Below are 7,541 nucleotides of genomic sequence, written 5' to 3' on the forward strand. Positions count from 1 at the left end.
CCCTCCCCCCTCCTCGCCTCCCTACCACCTAGTGAGCACATTTCCTTACTCCTTCCCTGCCAACAAAAGGGGTAAAAAAGCTTTTACTCATTAGTGGATGACCCTTGGCCCCAGGCCACATTTTAAGAGGCTCTACTTGACTCCTGACATGGCCGTCAGCAATCAAAACATGTGCATTCAGTGCATACAGACCTGCACAGAAAGGGGTGGCGGGTGTATTGATGTTTGCCTCGATGTGTGTGTGACAGCAGTCTGACAGCAGACAGACAGGTTCACTAACTACTTCACATTTACTGTGGTGGTCCCTCCCCTGCGCCTGGCCGGATCCCGCACGGGGAACGGAGATGGAATGCACCCTCCGAGTTCTCGTTGGGCTCTAGTTTGCAGGAGCTCCACCAGTTTGGTCACCAAAGTGTGTGTGTTTACTCATTGGGAGAGGTGTGGGGCTCTTAAGCATAGCGTGTCAGAGTCGGTGTGTAATGGCGTTGATGCTGTCCTAATTGCTCGCAGAAGTTGAACGCGGTGAGCTTGTTTAAGAGTCGATGTGTTTGTTTTTCTGATTTTACCATGAGACTGCAAACGCACATGTGCTGTTTATCTCGCTGCTGGCTTCTCTCCTCCAACCACATTAACAACACACATTATGCTAGACTTTAAAAAGCCAAATGTTAATTTTCTTTTCTTTTCTTCTTTTTTTTTGTGCACTAACATGAAGCTAGGTCCTGCCCAGGTCAATCTTTTATTGAGGAAGACGACAGCATACTCCCCGAGGCGACGTGCTGCTACTGTAGTAATAGCCCTTTGTTGCTGACAGATTCATGCATGCTCCACGTTTGATGTGGCTCTCACCTCCGCCTTTTAGAAAAGTCTCCTTTTACGCAAACAGGACTTTTCAAAAGGGCAGAAACTGTGCAATTAGAGTCTGCTATACCTTGCTGAATTGTGTGCTATGATGTATTTTTGGGTATTTCAATGTTGTCCACTCCTAATGGGGAAAAGGGCAGGAAGGCGATAGTGGTTTGCCCATAACTGTCTGTATGTTTACTTGTATTTGTTATCTTTTTAGGACTGTTTCTGTTATACACACTTTGCAAAACCAGTAGTCCTTATGGGGACAAAAAGACTTGTCCTGATATGGTGGAACTCCATTTTTGGGTTGGGAGTTAAATTTAGGACTAAGGTGTGAACTGAGGTTAGGTTAGGGTAAGGGTAAGGGGCAAGGGTTAGGCTATAAAAACAACTGAGAATGAATGGAAGTCAATGAACGGTCTTGATAAGGACAGAAATACAAACATGTGTGGATGTGGGCTTGAGTGACTGTTATCTTGCGAACCATAGGATGACTTAGACGTTATTTGCAGGAAGTAATCATTAGATGTGCCTCTACAACTCATTAACTTAACCCAACTTAACATGGCCACCATAGCTAACATGCGTTGGCTAACACAAAAATGGCTGTACAGATATAACCTAAAACTTTATGTGGTGTCGGCTCAGAGTAACTCATACAGCTCTTTTTTAAACAGTGTGCCTTCCTTTCTGGACTTACTGACACCACTGGGCTGCTAAATGAAAAATGGTCAGTCCAGCACATTTTAAAGACTCAAATTAAGTGAGACAGAGGATAACAGAGCAGCATTAACTGCCACCACTCTGATTTAGAAACATTAAGGTAATACCACAATTTAAAAATATATAGGAATTCTGTATTTCAGTTCATCTGGAGGCCTGTCTTCAGCGGTCCACCACCCGTTTACACCCCCCGTGTGTTTGCACAAGGTTTATTTTCAGTTTCTGCGTTGATGTTTAACACGAAAGCTTACAATATCCCAGCACCGAGCAGCATGGCTGACATGTGGCCTCCAGACTCCTTCACCGCTTCTTCCACTCGCCCCGAATCCTCCGCTGCCCCTGCTGTTCTACTGAAAACAGCCTGTCTCCTGGCATGAGCAAACATATCCCACTCATTCTTACACTGGATCCCAGTTGAACTCAGAACCGGTGAAACAGAACAAACACATATAAAGGTTAAGGTTGGTTTTCTGTGACACTTTCAAAGGTATTTTATGGCATTTTCCGTCTCAGGGCAGGGAGATTTTGTCAGCGTGAAGTGGAAAATAGTTAATCCTCCTTGAAGAGGCCACCCTCTAGTGTCTGAAGTCATTATGAGCAGCTGCAGTGCTTTGAGACTCACCTTTTACACGCCATACAATTAATGATTGCTCATTTAGTGCCAAAAACTCCCCAGAAACACCGCAACACAGCTGCTTCTTGGAAATGACTGTCACAACATTTTAACTTGGAGGACTGAAGGAAATGACAAACTGTTGAGTTTAACTTTCACCGAGGTTTGTTTTGTTGTGTTGCAAATGCAAAGAAATAAACAACTCAAGTTATTTGACTGTCATTTTTAATTGAAACCTTTATTATGTATTTGACGTAGAATTACCCACAAAAATGAACACATTGTTTTATGTAGATTTATTTTTTTTACTTTAAAAAGTAAATTGGATGTTTTTGTGTTGTCGTGCTTGTTTTGTCTAAAGATTGCTCATCATTTTTGTGGTTTTTCACTGCCTGCAGACATTAAAGGGATGCTATGAAATGTAGTTGTGTGTTTGCAGAAAACGTGAAGTGATTTGATAAGGTCAGCTCTGCTTGAACATAACAGCCCATCAAGACAAACGCCTACGCTAAACAAATGACATTAAAGCCCCAAATTCTTGTGGTTTTTGTGTTACAACATCACATTGTTCCTGATATTTGCGGATACCTGCTGTCTTTGGAAGCCTGTGTGAGGTCCTCATTTGTCCCACTCATCACAGTAAATATTTGTGACTTATTGCTCAAAATGCATCGATTCCACACAAACATGAGCATCTGCCATGCAATCTTTGTTCCCCGCCCAAAAAAAAAATATCACACAACATTAATAAGCTGTCAAGCTGTGAACTCACAGTTTACCTCAGTGACCTGTTTTTGTTTTCGTTCACATTCTGCATGTGCATATTTCCTACGACACACTGTTGTGCAACATTTAAAGGGGACATGTCATGCAAAATCCACTTTTTTAGCCGGTAAATACATTTTGTTGTGTACTTGGAGTGCAGAAAAGCTTAATTTAGTTTCTCCCAAATTTCTCTCAAATTATTGGAGGGGTTACAAGCCCCCCAATAATTTGATCCAGTCAATATAACTACCCCTGCCCCATAAAAATTACATAATTTGCTCTAGCACAGCTGAAACTCTGTTGTTGTCTGTAGGTAACGTTGACCTGATTTAAGAATTTACAATGTCAAATATGTACTTTTAAGCATAGTTGCCAGGTAAATACATACTCTAGGAAAATTTTCTAATTTAGGTATGTTGTATAGCTAATACATCCTAAAAATGTAAAATATTTCTTACTGGTGGGAAAAAGTGGGGTGGGGAGAATGTAAGCCTTTTTTAACTGTTGAATTGACATGGAACRGAAAAGGAGCAGAGTAAATACAAAGAAAACAGGAAAGTTAAGTAAATAACAGTAAAAGTATTACAATTTATTTTAACCCCATAATATCCAGAATTGTTTTACAAACGTAAATGATTCAATAAATAAATAATGAATACAACCAACAACCCCCAATGGTAGACCTCCATGCCGTTGGCTGCCTGGATATCCTTATATTCTTTTTATGTCATAGTTTTTTAACCTGTTCAGTTTTCTCTATTTTCTATCTTGTTTTCTCAACTATTATGTCAAATTATTTGCGACAGAATTGCTTAACAATGTCTGGACTTACCAACTACAATGCATGCTCCATCCAAACTGCCAAAACTGTCTCCTATTGTTGCAGTTGCATGACGAAAATCGTTCTGTTCACAGCTTCGAATCTGATGCCCCTTCTAGAACTTTTTACCCCTGTCCACATRAGAACTTAGCGTGTGATTGGTCAGAGTTTCGTGGCCGTGTTTTTTATGCTAACAAGTGCTTGGATGCTGCATTTAGCTTCAACCACTTGCTTTCAAAAAAATATAAAAATAAAAATAAAAAACAAAACTACCTGCTTCCAGAAGCCAGCTGTTGTATCTTRAAGCAGACRTTYAGAAAGATGGTCAAATGGTCAAAAACCCATGAGTGGAGATATAAAATACACATTTCATCCATCTTCAAAACAGTAGAGGTTCAACCAGGACAGATTTGTTAACAAATAACAGCAGATCTGATTTTTTATTTTTTATTTTTCAGAGTGCAAACTCTAACAGGAAGGATCCCTGTGCAGATGTATAGCATACTGGGAGGGGATTTCCAGGATCTCAGCTCGGTGTGTCTCAGGAGCTTTGAAAGGTGTGTGCAAAAATGACCACCTAACGACCATGTGACCGTGAGTCGACTGTTTCGCTTCAGATGCAGTGTGTTGAGACCTTAAGCTAGCTAGATATTACCCCCTCTATCAAGCTAGAATGAATCGCTCTAGAAGCTGGGGGGAGGAGGGGTGTGAAGMACCTTGTTTRGATTTAAAGAAACAGCCTCAAAATTAGTTGATCTGAGACACAAAGTTAAAATAAGGAACAATGCAGACCAAATCATTGCAGCTCCACTTCATAGACCCCAACTGAAAGATTTAAAGGTGAAAAAGAAGGATTTAAAAGCATTATATGTCTCCTTTAAGACTTCACACACTTCATATATAAGAAGATAAGTTTGTGTTGAACAAAAAAAGAGAAGTAAGGGTAATGAAGCCTGACTATAAGCCTGGTGCTTGTGYATAAATTGACATGTGCAATTAGGGAGACGTACACAGTCCCCCTGGTCTGTTTAAGATCTGGAATAGTTTCCTAACAGTTTCAAGATGCCCTGTTTTGGCTTTGGTTTTTAAATCTAAATCAGGTTTGACCTTTCTGAATAATGGAGCTGGTGAAATTCCTTCTGTTCTCTTTGGCCTGAGTCCAACTCCGCACTACACATGACAGCAAATGCAGAACATGGTTTGGCCTCATTGGAATCTKATGAATGATGAAGGAAATTCGGACCTGAACTCAAACTCTCACCGTTGCGTTTCTGCAAGGTGGTCATAAACACTTTTGGTTTCCTGTTTATATARCATATAGGGCCAAAAAAAGGACTAAAACTATTAGAGTGAAGGGTTTAGCCACACTTTCTGGATCCCCTCAAAATAAAAAGCCTTGGAAAACGTTTGCCGAGTTCTCTGTTTTTATTGTCCTGGCAACTCTCCTAACCTTTAAACGCAGCTTTTAGCTCATTACTTCTTTAAAGATAGGCACAGAGAGCTCACAGAGTTGCATCTCATGGGTTAAAGACAGCTGCTAACATCTGTGACTGCAGTTAGCGTTTTAATTGCGAGGCCCGGTGAGTGAGCGCGCAGCATGAAGAAGAAGCTGCATATTTGAGCCGGGTGTTCACAGAGCAGCTCTCTGAACAGCCATGTGGACTCAATGACGGCGTCCAGGGGTGTGCTGCGCTCGTATTAAATATTACATTTGCTTGGACCCTGTGTGCGGACAGACCACCTGCAAGCCAGCGTAGCGTGCTGTGAGCCTGGCGATCAGATATCCTTCGGCAACACACATGCACAAACACTCACTCGTAGGCAAGGGAGAGGAATAAACTCACTCAAACCTCCCCACAGGAGGACGTTGTGGTCCCTGCACATGCTTACACTGAGCGACATAAACACGTAGGACAAAAAAACAACATGAATAGTGAATCACTCTGAGGCATAGGGGTTAGTTTCCTTGTTTATGAGACTTTCCCCATTATAGCTCTGTCATTATTTGGTACATTTACAGTACGAGAAGAAACTAAAGCCAGCTTGGAGAAACAGAAACGRGTACTTGTCGACTGCCGCCCCCTTCAGGGCCTCGTTCACTTATGCAGGTTCGGTTGGACCTCAGTTTACCCCCACTACTCCACTGAGATCCCAGCCTAATGTGCAGCTGTTTGTGCAGTRGTGGGAAAAAATAAACCTTTTCGATGTACATGCATGAAACAAATGCAAAATAGCAAGAAAATGGGTGAATTCCCAGTTGTTGTCTCACAGGGAGCTGGGTGGTGGATTTAATTTACAGCAGTACACATTCTAAAATGAAAGTAGTCACAATTGGATCAGTTTTTTTTAATTATTAATATTTATCCTCAGCGTGAGCAAACCTGGATATTCAAGATTGGAGCTGGGGGTGTTTATTGACACATAGGGTGGCTCCCATGCAGGTGTAAAAATACAGCTCTAACAGAAACTAAGCTAAAATTAACAAATTTTACACATTCCCTTTAAAAGAAATTATGTAATGACGTGATGATGAGTTTAAATCATATTTAGATCTGTAACATTTAACTGTTAAATTGTAAAGAAGTAAAAGCATAATTGTTATATTTTGATTGTAACAAAACAAAAGTAAACGTTGTGATGAAAAAAGACTTGTTAAAATTACTAAACCTCAAAAAATGACTTAAATACTGTAACAAAGTAAACATTTTTAGTTAYTATGCAGCTCTGATTGAGAAATATTAAAATGGGTTTATGATGCCAGCAAACAATTTATCCTGCATGTTTCAGAGGTTTCTCTGCTCCAACACAGTTGATTTAAATGAACGGGCGATTAACAGGTTTCTAAAGAACTTCAAGAGGTAATCCATTCACTGAATCAGGTGTGCTGAGGGAAACAAATAAAGCATGCAGGATAACAAACCATCACCCCTGCCCTAACCCATGAGCACTAACTGAGATTTGTTTTTAAAACTTTACTGTTACAATAACAAATACAGTCAGCTCTGCCTGTCGTCTTATCAAAGTTAGTCAGCTCAATGACAAAAATTAAGTTAAAATTGGGAGTGATAGCAGCTGAGCATCATCCCCAACACATACTTAGAGTGCAACACACTTTGCATTATAATTGTTTGAAACTCTCATGTACTGGACTCAATACCATTCGGGGTCACCAAAATTTAAAACAACTGAATACTGTTTATAGGTATTGTATGGTGGATTTTTTTAAATTGAAATATCACTTTAGAAACTATTCAGGTAAGAACACAAGGTGTGTTCTTACCTGAATAGTATAGAAGCAAGTACTTCTTGCTTCATTTGATGTTCACATTAAACCTTAAACTATATTTTCTTAAGCACTAGTGACATCCTGTGGTCAGAGTGAATGAGACTCCTGTTTTTTTATTATTTATTTTATTTTATTTTTTCTGTTGTTATTTCTCCAGTTCTTGTTAGAGGGCGCCAAACTCTAGTGTTGCTCACTGTGTGTTGATGCAACAGCTGTTTGTGACATCAGGGTGATGAAACTGCCAGCTAATTCACAGTCTGCTGCTAAAAACAAGAACTGACATCAAATAGGTGAGAAAAAAGGATGTAAAAACAACAGTATCAGTTTATAATTATATTAAGATGTGAAATGTGGGGGTTTAGTTTCAGTTTTTCAAGGTTTTCAAACCTGTTCAGTTTCACTCTATAGCTTTCATTACCTCCACCAAGGGCGAGGTAATGTTTTCGGTCGCGTATGTCTGTCTGTCTGTCTGTCTGTCTGTCTGT

This window comes from Austrofundulus limnaeus, unplaced genomic scaffold, assembly GCF_001266775.1.
Source record: "Austrofundulus limnaeus strain Quisiro unplaced genomic scaffold, Austrofundulus_limnaeus-1.0 Scaffold61, whole genome shotgun sequence".
Classification (NCBI taxonomy): Eukaryota; Metazoa; Chordata; class Actinopteri; order Cyprinodontiformes; family Rivulidae; genus Austrofundulus; species Austrofundulus limnaeus.